Source organism: Globicephala melas, chromosome 5 (genome assembly GCF_963455315.2).
Source record: "Globicephala melas chromosome 5, mGloMel1.2, whole genome shotgun sequence".
NCBI classification, from domain to species: Eukaryota; Metazoa; Chordata; class Mammalia; order Artiodactyla; family Delphinidae; genus Globicephala; species Globicephala melas.
In genome coordinates this window covers 49,069,862-49,091,557 of record NC_083318.1, presented here as the reverse complement: position 1 = coordinate 49,091,557, position 21,696 = coordinate 49,069,862, and the positions used below count along the sequence as shown (strand labels likewise).

At 40.1% G+C, this 21,696-nt stretch overlaps 1 protein-coding gene across 1 annotated transcript in view; it reads left to right on the top strand.

Moving 5' to 3' along the window:
* ADGRA3 (adhesion G protein-coupled receptor A3) overlaps positions 1-21,696 on the top strand; it is a 118,620-nt gene that overhangs the window by 9,293 nt on the left and 87,631 nt on the right. The window lies entirely within an intron of this gene.

Genomic DNA, 21,696 nt, shown 5'->3' with positions numbered 1-21,696 from the left:
AAGTTGGATTTAATACCAAGTCATGGGGTTAAGGGCAATAAAATTTTGGAGATGCGTTGTGGTACTAAAGGAATGAACTGAGAAAGTCTAAGGGCACAAGCATTTGTCCAAACCAGTATTTGAGGGCCTGATACTCAGATGGAATAGGCAACGAAACACATATGGCCCCTGCCTCCGTCTACCTTAAATCCTTTATTTTATATTAAATTTAAAATAGAGATTTATTTCCAGTAATAATTCATTACTAATATAAAATAATAAAATAGTATAGAGAAACTATGAGAGGCCCAATTCCCCAAATATCTGTCTGCTCTGGGAATTTTGTTTTTCAGTCTTTACTAGTCTGATAAGTTAAAAAAAAAAATGCTTATTTTAATTTACATTCTGATTATAAGTGAAGTTTAATATAGTTTGACATGTCTACAAAAGTTTCATTTGTATTTGGCCGCCTCCTCTGTACAGTTTTAGTTTCTGGTAGCTTTTTCCCTCCCCAGTTGACACATTTTGTTTAAGCAGCCACTCCTCATCTGATAATACATTTCTCTCATTATTTTCTTACTGCTTTGGCTGGGACTAAGGAGGCAGGACTGTGGGCATCTCTGTCGTATTCTTGACTTGAGAACGGACAGGCATGTTGGGCAGACGAGGACAAGAGATTTTCTCTAGCAGGGCACATAACTTTGTTGCTAGGCTAAATCCACTCGTATAACAGGCAGCCATTTGCTAGTTGCTTTTAGCTCTTTATCAATTCGCATGACTGACATTCTTGGTTCTTAGTTTAAGTAAAATAAAAAATCCCTTTTGTCCTTTTTTTCTTCCCATATTTTGCCTTGTTAAGTTTAAATTTACATGTTTGAACTGTGCATATTTGAAATCTTTTGTTCCTGAGAAATCAGGATGGGGGAGGGGGAAGGGCAAATCTGTGGAATATAATCCTATACAAAGAAGGCTAAATTGTCCATCACCCTCACTACCTACTTCTTAGAATATTTTTATTAAATTCTTCTGGTTGACAGTGGCGTGAACATGAAGAAAATCTTTTGGCAGGATTGCTAGCCCTACATGTAAAAGCGGTGCTTTCACCTAGTCAAGAATTGTACCCAAGTCCCCTCTCATCCCCAGTTTCAGTTGCTCATGGTTAACCATGGTCCGAAAATAGTAAATGGAAAATTCCAGAAATAATTCATAAGTTTTAAATTGTGCACCATTCTGACTAGCATGATGAAACCTCGCTCTGTCCTGCCTTTGTCCAGCATACCCGCCTGTTAGTCACTTAGCAGCCGTCTGGGTCATCTATCAGATCGACGGTCCTGGTATCTCAGTGCTTGTGTTCAAGTCACCCTTATTTTACTTCATAATGATTCCCTGAGTGTAGGAGTAGTGATGCTGGCAATTCAGATGTGCCAAAGATAAACTGTAAAATGCTTCCTTTAAGTGAAAAGGTGAAAGTTTTAGACTTAACAAGGGAAGAAAAATCATATACTGAGGTTGCTAAGATCTACAGTAAGAACAAATCCTTTAACCATGAAATACTGAAGGACAAAGAATTTGTGTTAATTTTGCTGTTGCATTTCAGACTGCAAAAGTTATATGGCCACAGTGCTTGATAAGTGCTTGGTTAAGATTGATAAGACATTACATTTGTACAATGAGAGATTCTGAGAGAGACTACCTCCATAGAATCTTATTACAGTATATTGTTATAATTGTTCTAGTTTATTGTTGATGATCTCTTACTGTGCCTAATTTATAAATTAAACTTTATCAGAGTTATGTATGTATAGGAAAAAATCATAGTACAGTATGTAAAGGGTTCAGTACTACCCAAAGTTTCAGGCATCTACTGGGGGTCTTGGAACATATCCCCTGCAGATAGGGAGGGACTACCGTACTTGCAGACCAAAATGTTTCCCCAGAAGAGGAATAAGCATGTCCCCAACCCAGGCTGTGGGGAAATAAAGGATCCCTGGGGTAATCTGAGCTCCTCCAGCCTTATCCCCAGCCCTCTCCCCTGCATCCCCCCAGCACAGGACATAATGCATAGTATGTGATTGTGAGTTAAATTCATTCCCTATATGAAGACATTTCTGAATTAAAATAAATAGTTCCAGGTATGTGACCTAGCTTCCCCTAGAATGTCAGTTCCATCGAGGTCAGCGAGACTGTTTTGCTCCTTCCTGCAACTGTAGCACCTAGAATAGTGGTAGGCTTTTAATTGGCATTTCTGTGATGGCCTCATATCGTGAGCCGGGTAGAAAGCAGGTTGTAAATTGTGTTGAGGATGACACTTCAGTCTAAACCCTCCTGAGATTTAAATGAAGGAAACTTAAAGCAGGCTTTGGAGATGTAACTGTAATACAGATTCTGTAATGCAGTTGTTAAACTTTTCTTTCTTTAAGACTGCTTGAATCTAAATCTAATTAAATTGATTCATTTCCCATCAAGATAAGACTTAAAAGCAATTCTTTGTTTTACGTGCAATTCTTCCCAACTCTTTTCTCATGAAAAGGCAAAGAGAAATTGACTAGGGGTGTATTCATCTCTAGTACTGTGTTTTAAGACAGATGGGCTTTCTATTAGATTATTTGTTTTAACCTTTGATTTGTTTGTTTTAAACAAGACCAAGTGTGATCTCTCCCTTTCTAGCGAAGATTTGATGAGAATCCTAAGTCTTTCGGATACCATGTGACTTGCAGTCCACCCTGGCAATCAGTGCTAGGCTGACTCCTCCATTCCTTGTGACCACATCCTACCTCACGTTTGCTTGCATTGCTGCAGGTGTCATACTGTTTGGAATGATTTATTTACGGTTCCCGCTCTCTTACCAGATTGTGAACTCTTTTTTTAAAAAATTGAAGTATAATTGATTTAGTTTCAGATATACAACATAGTGATTCAATATTTTTATAACTTTAAATGGAGTATAATCTGTAACGAAATAGTGTCTATATTTCTCTGTGCTGTACAATCTATCTTTGTTGCTTATTTAATACATTGTAGTTTGTATCTCTTAATCCCATTCCCCTGTATTGCCCCTCTCCCCATTCCTTCTCCCCATTGGTAACCACTAGTTTGTTCTCTGTATCTGAAAGTCTGTTTTTGTTTTGTTATATCCATCCCTTTGTTTTATTTTTTAGATTCCACATATAAGTGGTAACATAGAGTATTTGTCTTTCTCTGACTTACTTCTCTTAGCGTAGTACTCTGTAGGTCTATCCACATTGTTGCAAAGGGCAGAATTCCATCCTTGTTTATGGCTTAGTAATGTTCCATTGTATACATATACCACGTTTTCTTTATCCATTCAACTGTCAGTGGACACTTAGGTTGCTTCCATATCTTGGCAGTTGTAAATAATGCTGCTATGAACATTAGGGTGCAAATTAGCGTTTTCATTTTCTTCAGATGTATACTCAGCAGTGGAATTTCTGGATCATATGGTAGTTCTGTTTTTCATTTTTTGAGGAACCTCCATGTTGTTTTCCATGGTGGCCGCGCCAGATTGTGAACTCTTGATGGTGATGTTTATGTCTGTATTCTCAGTGTCTATCACATAAACACGCAGTAAGTCTTTGTATAAAGAAGTATCATTTTCCCCACTATTTTTTTCCCCAGGTAGAATTAGGGGAAGAATCTTACATTATTTTTAACACAAGATGATGAATCTATCGTAGATAAGCTCGAGAGTCTTCAAAGCAGAATACCCTACCTACAAGGTCAAGGCTTAAACTCCCACTCTGCTTTCGATAGTGAAAAGTGCTTCTCTTTTGCCCAGATTATTTCATTTTCTTCCTCCCCTTTTCTTGATCTGTTTCCCTCCTACTTCTTGAGAAACTATCACTTATCATTTCAGCTTCTCTCCTAGTTTGTGATGTTTCTCCTTGGCATACATAGCCTCTGTTTAAAAAAAAAACCCAAAAACAAACAAAAAAACTCCCCTCCCCCAAACCACCCTTGTAGCAGCACCATGTTGGAGTAGTTACTCTTCTTCCTTCACAATTAACCTTCTTGAAAGGGAGGCGTGAATCCATCCCTGCAGTACCTTACCTTTTATTTGTTTCAGTCCATTGTTGTCTAGTTTCTGCACTGTGCCTTGCCTGGAATCTGCTTAGATTCAAAGATCTTTCATTCCTCCACTGCGTGTGTATAGTCTTCTTCTGGTCACCACATCTGTTACCATGATCACTTAATTATTGAATTTCAGCAATTTGACATGGTTTGGGCTCAGAAGCTCCTATGGGGAAATGGCTAGCTTGGTTGCATGGTTTCCTGCCAAGATGGGCCACAAAGAGCAGTACCTCCTTAGGGGATGGTGTGCTTTTGAAGGCAAAGCCCTAGGGAGTGGGTGTCATCTACTCTGAACCATGATAAGTAGAGATTGTCTACTTGAGATTATGGCCTACTTAGAGAACCCTAGTTAACTGTCTGCTATGACTTGATTTTTCAGGGCTCCTTGCTGGAAGAAAAAAAAAATGTCTTTGAGTTCTTCCCTCAGGGATAAAGTTGAAAAACTTGCCCATCAGTTTAGCTAGAACAGCTTAGCAACCACAGACTGGGGCCATGATGTAAGAACTTTGTCAGATTTTCCCTTTTTAAGCTTTGTTAGTCTTTCCATCATTTTTCATCTTAGTTTTTATAGAACTTTAAAAATTGGAGACGTCTTGTTACCGCATGGAGCAGAGATGAGGGGGGATTATGGAGACTTCCTATACTAAGTCTGAGTACGTCCAGAGTGAGAGTAGATGGTGACAGCTTGTAAATGGAAAGTGTTTATTTTTCTGTTGGGAGGTTGATAGTAAAGCCAATGTGAAGATCCTTCTCATTGTTCTTTCAAGAGTGTGGGATTGGGCTTCCCTGGTGGCGCAGTGGTTGAGAGTCCGCCTGCTGATGCAGGGGACACAGGTTCGTGCCCTGGTCCGGGAAGATCCTACATGCCGCGGAGTGGCTGGGCCCTTGAGCCACGGCCGCTGAGCCTGCGCGTCCGGAGCCTATGCTCCATAATGGGAAAGGCCGCAACAGTGAGAGGCCCGTGTACCGCAAAAAAAAAAAAAGAGTGTGGCATTTCAGGAAACTTCTTAGCTTTCTGTTGAAATTAAATTTGGTAGACCTGCTGTTTCTATTTCTACTTCTGTTGAAACCTTAAAGCATCCATGATTGAGTTAGCTAATGTAGGTGGTTAAAAACTTCTAATGCTAGTTCGACTTTCTCCCAAATCCGGTTTGGTAATTATCTTAAACTACTGTAAGTAGTGCAAACTAAGGTGTCTAAAGCGCCTTGGCCTCCAGAACTTTATGTAGTTGACCCTTGAACAACATGGATTTGAACTGTGTGGTTACACTTATATGAGTGGAAGTTTTTCAGGCGTTCAGTACTACAGTACTGCACTATCTGAGGTGGGTTGAATCCGTAGTTGTGGAGGAACCGTGTATAGTGAGAGCTGACTATAGGTTATTATTCAGATTTTCCACTGAGTGGAGGGTTGCTGCCCTCACCTCCATGTTTTTCAAGGGTCCACTATGTGTCAGTGCCCTGAGCTGATTTACAAGTTCTAATGACTGCCAACATTGCGATGTTTATCGTGTGCCGTGTACTGTGCCACGTGCCCCACATACACATCCCAGCTGGTAAAACAATCTCATAAGGTTGGCATTGTTCCTATTTTTTCAGGTGTGCCAACTGAGCGTGGACAGGTAAATTGATCTTCTCAAGTTACACACCTTTTCGGCTTCTGGCCTAGGACTGTGGCCTTTAGGCCTGTAATTCTCACTATTGTTCTGTTCATAAAAGTCACAGACAACCTAAATGCTCATGTTGGCAGTAGGGTTTGAGAATAAGCGTTAGTAGAACAAAAGATATGCGGGAACTTGTTTACTTTGAACCATTGCCTTAGAGCTGGCTGACTGATGGGAAAACAAAGTAACTAGTACTTACTGTGTCCTAGTAACTGAAGGAAAGAAATTTAACATCTCATTTGCTATCATCAGGAGGTTGCGGGAACGATCAGAGCGTCCTACTTAGGACTGCAGTGTAGTATTATTGATTATTAAATAGTCCTCTTACCTGCATTCTTGAGATTGAAAATTTTATCCTGGTGTAATAAATGACCTATCTCAAATATAGCTGCCCTATTAAGATGAAAGGAATACTCACATCATAGCGGGTAGTTGCATTTTTGGTGGGTCTCCGTGGGAAGTGAAAAGAATGCATAACACTCTTTTTTTAGGGAACGCTCCCAACTACCTGTCACAGTTATGCCTGGGTAAGCAGGGAACTGGCACGCCTATCCCATATTTGATAAAGATGACCAGAAAGTAGGATACAGAGGAAATAGCAACGAGACTGAATGGATACGGGGCCTTACGTTAGCTTTGCTACCAAGTACAATGGTGACCCTTAGCACATCATAATTTTTTGGCTCTCACTTTCCTGAAGAGGAAAATGAGGTTTTGGACTAGATTATCTTTAAGGCTCTTTAACTGCTGAAATTCAAGATTACTGTGATATTTTAAAAAAATCCACAGAGTTCATGTGCACATTGAATGAAGCTCAAATTATGTCTTAGAAGGAATTCATTTCATTATAATAGTAACCAAGTGCAGGGATGTTTTCTTGGCCGCATGCCTTTTCTCACCGCTCTAGGCTGATTGCCCCTCACTCACTGACTGAGACCTGCCCTCGTTCCCTGGGGCTGATCCCAATATTGGGACCTTGTGCTTTCATCCTATTAACTGTTTTTTTTTTTTTTAAATTTTTTTTGGTCCCTGAGTTCCTGAGTTAGATCTGAACCCTTGATGAGCGCTAGCACTGAACTCTGGTTGTCTCTTTGCAGATCCCGTTCTTTCCTGTTATAGGAATATAGATTATTAAACCTCAGTTCAGTGAGTCCACCAGCCTGCTTATCTGAGTTTCTGAGTATCAAAGGAATGTACAAGTTGTCCATAAAGTTCAGAAACGTATACTTTTTTTTTTAGCAAAGTGAAGATGCCTTTTTTGACTTCATACACACAGACACACATGTATTTTTCCTTTATTTTCAGACTGTATGGATGTCCTACAGGTTCTGTATCACATGATTATTTCTTTTGCCTGCACGTCCCCCCCCCCCCCCCGCCGCCTTACTGCTTTGCCCGTATTACCACATGTTTATTACGCATCTTTTGACGCCAGTGTTCTGGCTGATTCTCTTTCACAGCACTTCCTTGTTGACTCTGTACACAGAACTCACTATCAGTGGGCAGGTCAGTTCCTGGTCACGATCCCCCCAACAGTTATAAAAAGTACACTGAGGTCATAATTGTCTATGATAGAGTTTCTGCAATAGAACCAGTATGGCAAGTAGATTACTTGAATGACAGCACCTGTGAATTGGGAGCAGCCATTAGGAGTGTTGCCTGAGCTTGTCAGGAAAGTGCCAGGACTGACTCCTGATCTGGCATGGGACAGGGATGTGGTGGCACACGTGCCCTTATTTGCCAATGGCCCTGGAAGCCTAAAATTCTGTTAATGACGGGACTAATTGTTTGGTTTTATAATCTTAGGGTCATATGGCTTTTTGTACATATCAGGGTTCTTCCCTGTTTGATATAGTTTCAAAAGCTACCTTAAAAGCGTGGCTCTAAATTTACAAAGGTCTCAGGAGATTTCTTACCAATAGAATTATTTAGACTCTATGCTTAGTAGTAAGCACTGTCCTTGTCAGAAATGATGATTTCATGCCTTGGTAATAGTTTCCAAAATGTGCTCTCTGAGTATATTCTAATAGAGACTGGCACTTGGCATTTGGACCAGCTGCCTAAGAATTTTTGGAAGATTGTATTGGAAGATGCTGGTTCCCATGTATTAAGAACCTCCTACAAATTAGGAAGAAAAGACCAATGATCCATTAGAAACATGGGCCAATAATAATAGGTAATGTTTGTTGGGTGTGCCAGATCTTGTCGTAAGTGTTTGAAGGGTTGTGTTGCATTAGTTAATTCTCATAATTCCTTAATGAGGTCATTATTATTATGATCCCTCTTTTGTGCCTGAGCAAGTGGGGCATAGAAGCTCATTAATTTCCCCAGGGTCACCCAGGCAGTATGTGGTGGAACCAGGCTTTGAGCTGAGGCAGTCTGACTTGAGAGCTCATACTTAAAATTAGTGTGTTATAATGGTCAAAGGACAGTTCCAGACCTTCACAGGAAGGGAACACAAATTTACAATGGGAAGTGGAAATTAAAATTACGAGGTACCACTTTTCACCACTCAGATTGAAGCGTGACCCTGGCAAGAATACTTGCCACGTAATGTGTGTAGTCACATCCTTCCTTCCCTCCACCTCATTCATTAATTTAGGGCCTCATTCATTAATTTAGGAGCATCCCCACTATTGGTACCCAGGTTCTCTGCAGCTAGCGTCCACCCTGAGCAGAGGACCCGCTGACTCCGTGCCTGGGCTTCTGACTGCAGAACTGTGTGCCACTAAGTAGGTGTTGATTTAAAGCAGTCTGTGGTAATTTGTTATGCAGCAAAAGAAAACTAATACAGAGAAGTTATCTCTGTTTAAAAGGATTTTCCCCTCCCTGTCTGCCCTTTGAATTCATTTTTTTTTAACAACAAAGATCAGAAATGTTTCCCTTAATCATTCTGCACTTCAGCAACATTTAAACTCTGTATTCTCTTTGAATCATCATATATCCTTCTTGTAGCACTTCACACTGAGATTCATGTGTCATATTAGTCTGAGGTTTATTTTTGTGTCCTTTAATTAATGATGCTCCCAGCACACAGTAGATGTTCAAATGTACTCTCAGTGCGTAGTAGGTTCATCGTGAATTTCAGCTTAAAAATCAGACTTGAAATCCTAGAAAAAACTCATTCTGGTCCCAGGAGAAAGCTCTTTATTTGATTAAAATGCCAAATACACTTACTTTTATTATATTCATAAATATTAAGTGCCCAGTGTTCTTTATGATGTTACAGACACCTTGAAAAATGGGCTCCCTTTTCTCATTGAGCTGATGTGTTCCTAAGATAAAATGAAGTGTTATTTAATAAACAGTTTTTCATTTTTAGGCATTTTGGAAAGAATAGCTAGTATGGCATAAAAAACCTTTTAGTTTTTATTAATTAACCAAATGCTATTTGATTACATGCGAACTTATGGCTTAATGAGAAAGCAGAAAAATAGATTATGTCCTTTTTAGTTACAAAACTACTGAATAAAGACTCTGAAATAATTATAGGAAAAAACAAGCCTTAAAAAAAATGTTAGGTCTTTGATAGAAATGCCTTTCAATAACTTGAAAGGTTATTTAATGAACCATTTGAGTCGTTAAGGGTGACCATATGCCCAGGTTGACACCTGTTGTCTTGGTGTAGTTATTAATGCGAATGTAAACATCAGGTGTCTGGTGATAAGTTATATTGTGACCCTATAATAGTATGTTAGCAGGTGATACCTTTGACTTGCTGTCTACTTTTAAAAAATTGTTCACCTTGCAGAGATTGAAGGTGACAGTACTATTGCTTACAGCTTCACGAAGGCAGGCTTAGTCTACTGAACTCTCCCCCGCTTCAACAAATCCATGCATCACTGGGTAAAGCAAGTAAGAGCTTTAAAATTTGATCAGGTGAATTTTGTTGTTTAATAGTCACCAGGCCAGGGAACAGAACCACAGCTTCCTGCAAGCAGGCCCCCATCCAACTCCCTTGTTTTGCCCTTGGCGGTTGGATGCTGGACCAGGATGGCTGTGGCACTGGTAAACGGGTGTGCTCAGCGACACCTGATTGTTTTACAGGGAACCTGGAGCTTTACGTTTGGTTGACATATGAGGCATTGCTTTAACAGGTACCCTTGTGATTAAAAATCATCATTCTGGGGCTTCCCTGGTGGTGCAGTGGTTGAGAGTCTGCCTGCCGATGCGGGGGACACGGGTTCATGCCCCGGTCCGGGAGGATCCCACATGCCGCGGAGCAGCTGGGCCCGTGAGCCATGGCCGCTGAGCCTGGGCGTCCGGAGCCTGTGCTCCGCGGCGGGAGAGGCCACAACGGTAAGAGGCCCACGTACAGCAAAAAACAAAAAAACACACACAAAAAAAACAAAAAAAACCATCATTCTGTTAAGTGAAAGGTGGTTGAGATTTTTCTCTGGGTTTTGTCAACTTCGTAAAGGGAAAGGCTAGCCTCCCTGTGTGACGGCACGGGATTGGCTAGGCAGCAAGCCTGACCCCAGGCATTCAGCCTCCGGAGAGGATGCAGGAGAGGAAGGAGCCCTCCACTCTTAGGTAGTGACTCTTTTACAGCCCCGTCAGTGGATATGCATTGAACCACGCTTGTTTACTTTTTCTCATTTCCTCCCAAAATTCTGTGGAAAATGACAGAAGTAGTATAAAAATATGAGCAAACCCATAACTAATGGGGCTGAAAACTGAGAAAGGTGCCGCTGTGCTCCAGAAGCTCTGAGGACGCTGTGGAATAAATAAAACAGATGGGATCAGATTGATGGCGAAACTGCACAGTGAAGGTACTTAAAACCCAATAGAGACAAAAGCAGGAATAACTAGACAAATGAATATTCTTAACAGGATCTTGGAAGATTCCCAAGAATTGAAACTCTAGGGAGTGGCAGCAGAAGTGGGTGAGCAGAGTGCTCTGCCAGGAATTCATAGCCCTGAAACAGCTGCTCCAGCTCTGCTCTCATTGAGTTTGACTCAGAGGGCTTGGTGGTAGGGTTTGCCTCTGCAACAAAGCCCTTTAGCTGAGTTTTAAATAAGCTGGGAGATTTGACAAGGCAGAATACCAATGGGTGACTGTAGCTGGAAGTTGAAGTTTACGTCGGGGACCTCAGGTTTCTTTTGTTCCTTCCAAGGATATGAGGCTTCTGTGCCTTGAAATAAAGGCATTTTGCTCACCTCCCTTTCCTACCCATTCCCCATTCTTTTCAAGTGCGCTCAAGAAACCCTGTGCAGCGAGGAATACACATCAGCCCAGACCCCCATTTGTAAAGATGAGCAAGCAACCGCGTGTCATCAGGCATGTGATCAACAGCGTGATTAAGGAAAAGTTAATAAACGAAACTTCTAATTCCTAGTCTCAGATCCAGGAGAAGGGCAATCTATAAAGCAGGAGTTGGTGTGGGAAAGGAGCTGTTGAGAAAAGGAGGCTGTCTGAGAAGTTAACTGTGAGATTGTAATGTTAGAACATGCTGGCTGGGGGCAGTAAATGGGCCCAAGAGCAAAATGGGAACCACTTCAGGCTGAGAAAATTAGTGGTCGGGAAAACTCAGCTGAGGATTTATTTCAAAATTGAAAGCAGAAGGTTTAAGAATTATGAAGAAGAATTGAGAGATGTGAAGGATGGGTCTACGAGACGTAGTATCCAACCAACTTAAGGAACAGACGTAGAAGGAAAAAGCAGCCGGTAGATGCCATCAGCAGTCAGATGGCAAACAGCTTTTCAGTGAGGGAGCTGGTTCCTCTGTAAGTGTCTATTTCTTTTTCCCACACCATGAAATGCCACTGCTTCAATATTTAAGTGGACACCCCGCCTTCTCATTCAGAGGTCCTCGGAATCACTTGACCATTCTTGTTAGGCATAGTGTCATTTTAACACAAAGCTTTTTACACTGTTCATTTGAAAATAATTTCAAACTCTACATGAAAGTTAAAAGAATAATAATAATCTGTAGAACCCTCATATACTTTATATCCAGATTTGCCAGATTTTTCTATTAATAACACTTTACCCCTGTATCAGTTCCTTTTTCTTTCTATGTAGGTATGATAAATGTATTTTAAGACATTTGATAACCTGATGCATATCTTAACCCACTGAGCTTTTTATAAAAGTGATCTTGACTTTTTCTTTTGCATCTTTAGTCTTGGCAATATGGTTTGTCTGTCTATAAAGAATATTAGGGTTTTGTTTGTCCTTTTTACTTGGTTAATTTAACAAGCTCCTCCCTCCCCCTTTTAATCATGTTTCACTGGGAGTTAAACTGCTTCCCTTATAAATTAGCTGGCGGCTTATGAGAGACATCAGCTGCTTGAGTGATACTTCTCCATGGCTCATGAATGAATCCCACCCGTCTTTCCTAAATGTTAAATTCTGGAAGATTTACTCTGCTGCCTTTAATTATGCTGACTGTCATATAATATTCAGTCTTCTATTACACAACTTTTTATTTCAGTGCTGTATCATAGTCAAATCTTAATGTATGAACATTAAGCTGTAATTAAGCATCCAGACTTCACATTTCAGCCACGGTTTGTGTCTTTGCCAGTAGTGACAACTTTTCCTAGTAGCTGGACATTTCTTTTGATAGCCATTTTAAGATGGTTCTAATTTTAGAAGGGTTCAAATGTGGAAAAAAGTATCTTGGGACAACTTTTATTGCAATATTAAAAGAAGAAAACTAGACATATTCTGGTAGGTTTTTTGACCCCCCCCCCCCATTGTTTTCCCGTAAGTCTCAGAGAAGGAATGAGCTTGGGACTGAGATTTCTGTGTCTCATCTTTACAGCTGCATGCCCGGACATTGTAGATACTGTATCATTAATTCCTTGTAGAGGGACATTTGAACACAGAACATTAAACCCAGCTGTATTTTTATTTCTTTCATTTATTGAACAGATATTGTGGGCATCTTATCAGTTGGATCCTCTGGGAGGTGCATGCCAGAGTGGGGTTAGAAGAATAAGATGTTTACACGGGGAAATAACTATGGGAAAAAAGGGAGATGAAGCAGAAGTGGGTATGGAACACCTCTGGATTGAGATGCAGGGCTAGCCCCTGTGAAAGGAGAGGGGGAAGGAAGGACAGTTGGGTGGAGCAGACTACCATGCAGCTATGGGAAAGTCTTGGCCAGCACAGCAGGGAACTCTGGTGCAGAGCAGGACTGCTGGGGAGTCTGTACTGTCCAGGAACAGAGAACCTACTTATCACTGCTGTGCTCAGTCCTGGGCTGGCATTGCCTGCAAAGTGGGTGGCCTCTGCTTGGAAACTGAGGCAGATTCTCTGGACAGTTGCAGCCGGAAGTGGTCAGCTGCCTGCTCTCCTGTGCAGGGTCTCTCTGGAAGGGAGATCTGAGTAGTGTACCTCCCTAGCCCCACAAGCCACTTACCTATCAGGCACTGTTTGAATCTTCAGTCTGCTACTTGGTCTGAATATGAACCTGGGCAAGTTGCCTAACTTGCGAATTTTTGTTGTTACTGTTTTAGAAAAAAAGAATAGTATCGGTTTCGTAGTGTTCTTGTGAGGAGTGAATGAGTGTGTATCCACACAAAGAAGAAAGGATGCTCAACATCACTAATCATTAGAGAAATGCAAATCAAAACTACAGTGAGGTATCACCTCACACCAGTCAGAATGGCCATCATCAAAAAATCTACAAACAATAAATGCTGGAGAGGGTGTGGAGAAAAGGGAACCCTCTTGCACTGTTGGTGGGAATGTAAATTGATATAGCCACTATGGAGAACAGTATGGAGGTTTCTTAAAAAACTAAAAATAGAACTACCATATGACCCAGCAATCCCACTACTGGGCATACACCCTGAGAAAACCATAATTCAATGAGTCATGTACCACAGTGTTCATTGCAGCTCTATTTACAATAGCTAGGACATGGAAGCAACCTCAGTGTCCATCGACAGATGAATGATAAAGAAGATGTGGCACATATATACAATGGAATATTACTCAGCCATAAAAAGAAACGTAATTGAATTATTTGTAGTGAAGTGGATGGACCTAGAGTCTGTCATACAGAGTGAAGTAAGTCAGAAAGAGAAAAACAAATAAATACCGTATGCTAACACACACATACATGTATATATATGTGTATATATATATATATATATATAGAATCTAAAAAACAAAGTTCTGATGAACCTAGGGGCAGGACAGGAGTAAAGACACAGATGTGAAGAATGGACTTGAGAACACGGTGAGGGGGAAGGGTAAGCTGGAACGAAATGAGAGAATAGCACTGACATATATACACTACCATATGTAAAATAGATGGCTAGTGGGAAGCAGCTGCATCGCACGGGGAGTTCAGCTCAGTGCTTTGTGACCACCTAGAAGGGTGGGATAGGGAGGGTGGGAGGGAGACTCAAAAGGGAGGGGATATGGGGATATATGTATACCTGTAGCTGATTCACTTCGTTATACAGCAGTAACTAACACAACATTGTAAAGCAATTATACTCCAATAAAGATGTTAAAAAAAAACAATGGCTGCATGATAGAATCTCTCAAATGTCCACCATTATGATTTTTTTGTGTGTGTGTGTGGGGATGTGGTGACAGTCAAGTTGGAAAAGATCCCTATGCTTTATGAGTTTTTACCTTGTCGTGGGAGACATGGTAAATAGGCAAATATCTGAAGAGTAATTTCCGATAATGAAAAGTGCTGTTAAAACAAGGTGATATGGGCTTCCCTGGTGGCGCACTGATTAAGAATCTGCCTGCCAATGCAGGGGACACGGGTTCGATCTCTGGTCCAGGAAGATTCCCCATGCCGTGGAGCAACTAAGCCTGTGTGCCACAACTACTGAGCCTGTGCTCTAGAGCCTGCGAGCCACAACTACTGAAGCCTGTGTGCCTAGAGCCCGGAATCTGCAACAAGAGAAGCCACCACAATGAGAAGCCCACGTGCAGCAACGAAGACCCAATGCAGCCATAAACAAATAAATAAATTTATTTTAAAAAAATGATATGACGATATGACAGTGAGGGCAAAACATTTTTTGACACACAGGGACTGAAGCATAACACCCAGAATTTTTTCTGCAGGAATGAATGAATGGATGAATGAATGCATCCAATTAACAGAAGGACACAATGGTGAACAAACTGATAATACTGGGGACAAAATGTGTGTAATTGCTGATGGCATGCGGAATTAAATGTGATTTTAAAATAAAGATTATTCAAATCGATGGAGAGTTTTGAAATCCAGTAGATACTCTTATTCTTACTTGCTAGGAGGAATTAATTTAGAAATCAGCATGATTTTCATTTGCCTGAAAACAGAATAAGCCGAGACAGTACACTAAAACAGGAGTTGGCAAACTTTTTCTGTAAAGGGCCAGATAGTAAATATTTTAGACTTCCCTGGCCAGACAGTCTCTGTTGGCATTGCTCAAGTCTGACGTCATAGCATCAAAGCCGCTGTAGACAATATGTGAACAAATGGGCATGTTCGTGTTCCAATAAAACTTTAAGAAATTTGAGTTTCATAGATTTTTTCATGTATCATAAAATATTATTCTTTTGGTTTTCTTTCAACCATTAAAAACATAAAAACCATTTTAGATCCCATGGGCTGTCAAGCAGACAGGTGGCGGGTTGGATTTGGCTGCCCCCAAGAGAACATGGGGAGTAACCAGTTTTCATTAGTGGGATAAATGAAGCAAAGCATTAAACATTTGAGGAGGTAACATTTATGATTTTAACTTATCACAGTTGGCCCTAAAGGTTTAAGTTGTGTGCCCGTTGAGGTTAGTGACTCAGAAGTGTAGCCTAGCCATATTGCCTCTTTTTCTTGTTCTTGATCAAGATGTAGCGGTAACAGGTGTTATTCTACATGATAAATCTGGTACAGAATCCATTTGTATTATTATTTTAGCAAATCAGAAATGTCAAGGGATGGTAACTTTTAATATGTAAATGTATGCCCTCAGTCTTCAGTATGTCTCTGGTCTTTCTATATTGAATACCTAAAGAGCTTCCCAGCCTCACATTCTGCATGGTATCCATTTAATGGATAACTTAATCCAATCCCATATTCCTGGGACCAACTTAAATATCCAGTAATTAGCTTTTATAGTGCAATGAATAATTTTGTTATCTAAATATATAACTGATATATAACATATGTACTGTATTTTGCACATGTGTAAGTATGTCTTTAGGGTAAATTTCCAGAAGGAATAAATGAATCAAATATTATATATGCATTTGTGTTTTTGCCCTCCATAGTGATTTTACTGATTTATAGCAAAATATGAGTGGCTGTTTCTCTCTGAATATAAAATGTGTTATCACATCTTTCCCTATTTGGATAAGTGATTTATGCTGTCTTATTTTAGTAATTTACATTTCTCTTGTGATTGAGGTTGTATATCCCTTCATATGATTATGATCCATTAGTGTTTACTTTTTTTTTTTTTTTTTTTGCGGTACGCGGGCCTCTCACTGTTGTGGCCTCTCCCATTGTGGAGCACAGGCTCCGGACGTGCAGGCTCAGCGGCCATGGCCCACGGGCCCAGCCACTCCGTGGCATGTGGGATCTTCCCGGACCGGGGCACGAACCTGTGTCCCCTGCATCGGCAGGCGGACTCTCAACCACTGCACCACCAGGGAAACCCCATTAGTGTTTAGTTTTATTGAACTATCTTTTCATGGCCTTTGCTAGATTTTCTATTGAGAATTTGTTTTTTTAAAGAGCTCTTTATATATTTGGGGAATTAGTCCTTTGTCTTTGATAGTAGATGTAAATATTGTTTATATTGTAACATTAAAAATGTCAAAAAGGAGGTTTTTTTAATGGTCATTTTTAAAATACTTTATTATTTTTTGGCTGTGTCGTGTCTTAGTTGCGGCATGTGGGATCTTTCGTTGTGGTGCGCAGGCTTCTCTTTAGTTGTGGTGTGTGGGTTTTCTCTCTCTAGTTGTGGCGCGTGGGCTTAGTTGCCCTGCGGCATGTAGGAGCTTAGTTCCCCAACCAGGGATCGAACCCGCGTCCCCTGCATTGGAAGGCGGATTCTTTACCATTGGACCACCAGGGAAGTCCCAAAAAAGAAGTTTTTAAAATATACTACATTTAAAAACATAGTCCCATTTGCGCCTTTCCTTAGTTCTGGAAAATTTTTGGTTATTATGCTTGTAAATCTACCTGCCTTCCATTTTCTTTTTTTTTTCCCTCTCTTTCTGAGACTGCCCTTGTTTTCACATGACCCTCTGTGTCCTCTTCCCTTCTCTTCTGGGACACTTGTCATTGGCTTTAGGGCCCACCCTAATCCAGGACAATCTCATCTCTTGACAATCTCAAACCCTTAACTTCCATTGCAAACAGCCTTTTCCTAATTAAGGTCACATTTACAGGTTCTGGAGGGATGTATCTTTTTGAGGAACACCATTCAACCCACTCTGATGACCCTATTTGATTAGTTATCTGTTTTTTTTTTCCTTCAGGAAATCATATTGCCTTTAAGAATTATATTCCTAACGTTTACTCTGAATATTTAATGCTCTTGAAATATATTTTCATTTCCTCTCAAAAGGAAAATTATTCTGTGTCTTCTGCCATACAGGGTGTGGATCCTGTGAACAGCATTCCATTCTGGGAGCTGGAATAGCATGCAACTGAGAAATTGTAATGCTTAATTTTTATTTCTTTCTGCTCCATAAAGTTTTGATTTTTTAAAAAAACATGTCTGCATTTAAGTCTTACTCCTTTTTTCATGTTTCAGCATACATGATATACTGAACTAACTTGTTTCTGTGTTAAATGGTAGCAATGGACAACAAACTGTTCTTGTATTTAAATTCAAGAGGTGTTGTCTATAGATAATGTGGTGATAACATCATTAGTATAGAACAGAAATGGGTATCTATAATAAGCTTTATAACTCTGGTCAAGTTTTATATTTTTCATTTAGTTACCTCCTAGAAAGTTTGAAATTTCAAAGATGTCAGCAAACATATTGAGTATGAATAGGTTTTAGGTTTATGTGTTACGTGATATTATGCATTTTTTAGTTCCACAGTCCCTCCGTCTCAAAATTGAGTGTAAAAGCTGTCTGAAGAGTAGATTTATTCACACCGATCCTGTTTTCTTGCACAAGATCCTTTAACACATCAAGTAATATGTAGACTGAATATATTGAAACTATCTTTAAGGTTACAGTTATAACTTTTTAAGTGTGATGAAATGTCTTCCCTTTTACTCTCAATAAAATCTATCATTAATTCTGCTAAAGCCTTTATGACTGAGCAAATGACAGTCCTTTTGCTGAAGCAATACCGAATCTAAGTGAGTATAATTCAGTTACCACCCTGGCAGTTTTTCCCAAGCTACTTCTATATGTGGGTTTCATTCTTCATTCAGAAACAGGATAGCAATGGCACTGAGCTTGGTAGATTGTGTTGTTTTCCTTACTTTTGGTTTATTGGTTGTAAATTCTCAGTCACCATCAAGTTCGACAGCTTTGCTCATTACAACATGAATAATTATAGAAAATTAAAAGAAGCTGGAAGGAGCTTGGTGATCATTCTGGTCTAATCTTTTCTGTCTTAAAATTGATGAAATGAAGTCTACCTAGAAAAGTGAAGTGACTTGTCACAGATGGAATCATTTATTACTTGTGAGGTCTCAATTAAAACTTTGGGCTCTAGATATCAACACTATTGTTCTTTGCACTACTGCCTTTTAAGTTGCAAATAGTGACTACATAAATCTTTTTTTTTTTTTTTTTTTTTTGCGGTATGCGGGCCCCTCACTGTTGTGGCCTCTCCCGTTGCGGAGCACAGGCTCCGGATGCGCAGGCTCAGCGGCCATGGCTCACGGGCCTAGCCGCTCCGTGGCATGTGGGATCTTCCCGGACCGGGGCACAAACCCGTGTCCCCTGCATCAGCAGGTGGACTCTCAACCACTGCGCCACCAGGGAAGCCCCATAAATCTTTTTGGAATGTAAATAAGAAATGCGAGTCTTAAATCTCAAAGCACAAATAAAGTATTCCTTACTTCAGTGTTTATTTCTAAGATATAATTATACTCAAAATTAAGTCAATTTCAAGCTGTATTTGGTAATTAAGATTCTTAGGTTTATCATCAGAAAGTATATTTTAAAAATAAGAGTTATTCCAGATATTTCAAAAGATACTGCAGGATTATAAAGAATAAAAGAGAAGTAGAAACCTCATCACTAAGATAGTGATCATTATGATGTATTTCTTCCAAGTCTTTTTTTTGTCTCTGCATCTTTTCAATCAATGATATCAGTTTTGTTTTCTGCTTTTTAACTGATTGTAAACAATTTCCTTTTTATTAACTTTCCTTTAAAAGCATCATTTTTTAATGGATGTATAACATTTTGTTGTTTGGTGTACCATCATTTAACTACTCCTCTTACACAAACTGAACTCTTCGGTAGTTTCCAGTTTTTGTCTGTTATAAATCATGTCTGAATAAGGTCATTGAATATATTTTTTGTCAGATTTGGTAACTTGTTAGCTTAGGATCAGTGCCTATTTAGGAAAGCAAGGCTGGTGGCTCTTGGGTGTGGACTGCTAGGCAGCTGGAGAAATATTGTTCCAGTTACCTTGTGGCCATGTCCAAGTCCAAGTTTGCTTTTGCCCGTGCCTACCACCTTACTTGAAATAACCTTTTGTAATTTTGATTAGAGAAAATGGTGTTTTAATTGGCTTTTTGTTTGTTTGTTTGTTTTTTGCTGTACGCGGGCTTCTCACTGTTGCAGCCTCTCCTGTTGCGGAGCACAGGCTCCGGATGCGCAGACTCAGCGGCAATGGCTCACGGGCCTACCCGCTCCGCGGCATGTGGGATCTTCCCGGACCGGGGCACGAACCCGTGTCCCCTGCATCGGCAGGCGGACTCTCAACCACTGCGCCACCAGGGAAGCCCTAATTGGCTTTTTTTGATTTTGAATTTTTATTTTAAGATTACATATGCTTAGTTAAAATGAACAAAATCTTGCAGTTCATGCTATTGGTCTTTTTAATGTGAAAATTGCCCGAAGGTGTAAGAATGGAATATTAAGCTTTATATTGGCACCTAAATTCTGTCTTTGCTGATTGAGTATGTAGAGTTCACATTCCAGCTTGCATTTCTGAATGTGATTATGATGTTTATTTCTTTTTTGCTAAGTGTAAATTCCTTGAGGATACGAATCATTTTTCATTTGCATTTAAAAAAAATTTATTGGAGCATAGTTGATTTATAATGTTGTGTTAGCTTCAGGTGTACAACAAAGTGAATCAGTTATACATATACATATATCCACTCTTTTTTAGATTCTTTGCCCATATAGGCCGTTACAGAGTATTGGGTAGAGTTACCTGTGTTGTATAGTAGGTCCTTATTAGTTATCTATTTTATATATAGTAGAGTGTATATGTCAATCCCAATCTCCCAATTTATCCCTCCCCCCTTCCCCCCAACCCGGCATGTTTTTGATCACCATCCTTGCTTTAGTAACAGCTTGGAGAGAGAAAATACTACATAGTAATGTACTTTGATTGCCAGATACATCTTGATTTCAGAAACATTAAAATGAGGGAAGATATGTGTCTTAGAACCAAGGAAATAGAACCTTAAACTTAATACTCACTGAGTATATTAGGCGTTTTCTGCTTTCCTTCTAGAGTTATATGAGGTAGATACTGTTCTTCCCATTCATGAATGAGGAATTCTGTTACAGAGAAATGTAGTGACTTGCCCAAGACTAGTGTAATTTGAAAGTGATAGAGCTGGCCTTCAAGCACAAGTATGCTTGACTTTAGAAGCCCGTAATCATCTCACCAAAATGCTGTGAAATGTTAACCTGCATTAGCGGGATTAAAAAAAAAATTCCACTTAAAGCCAAAGAAAATCAGTCAAATGGCTGATTTTGCTTGTTTTCATACACATAGTGGATTTTTTTTAAAAAGAAAGATGAGAGTAGACAAAATGAAAATGAATACCTGAAATCTTGTGACCCAGGGGTGTTCTCTGTTAACATTTGTTTATACAGTGTTGCACCGTCCCAGGTGGGGGGCAGCACTCAGCCTGTACGCAGTGTGAGGGTGCCCCTGAAGTTGCAACACTGTGTGGGATGGAGAATTTTCTGCTAAAATGCCGGTAAGAGTGGCTCTTGACCAACGTTGGTGTATATTGAAGAATGTGGGGTTTGGAGTGGAGCGTGCCGGGGTTCACATCTGCCTCTGCCTCCGCTAGTGTGATCTTGGGCCATTAATTTAACTTTTCTATGCCTTGGTTTTTTTCATTTACCTTATCTGGGTATCATTCCCCCAAATAAGGTAGCTTTTGCACTTTCTCCTGTATGGGAATTCCGTACATACGAACGAGTTCCATTCCTAGAGTGCGTTGGTAAGTCCAGTTTGTCCTTAAGTCCAACAGAGTTAGCCTAGGTACCCAACTAACACAATTGGCTCTACAGTACTATACTGTAATAGATTTATAATACTTTTCACATAAATAATACATAAAAAACAAACACAAAAAATAAAACATTTTTAATCTTACAGTACAGCACCTTGAAAAGTACAGTAGTACAGTACAACAGCTGGCATACAGGGCTGGCATCTAGTGAACAGGCAAGAAGAGTTACTGACTGGAGGAGGGAGAGGAGGTGGGAGATGGTAGAGCTGAAGGATCGTCAGCGATAGGAGATGGAGGGCAAGCTGCTGTTTCACTCACGCCTGACGTTGACAGCACAGGTTCTGGTTCCTTGCTGGATTCAATTCCATCTACCTTCTTGAAAAAACGATCCAGTGCTGTCTGGATAGTAGGTCTTTTTTTCTCTTCATAGATGACATGGTAGCACTGGATTGCATTCTGAATGGCTGCTGCAACCTTCGTGTACCGTTCTATGATCGGGTCCTGTGCCTCAAAAACTAGCAGTGTCTCCTGAAGTAAAGAAAATCTCCATGCCATTTCCTGTGTCGTAAATCTCTTCAGTTACTTCTTCT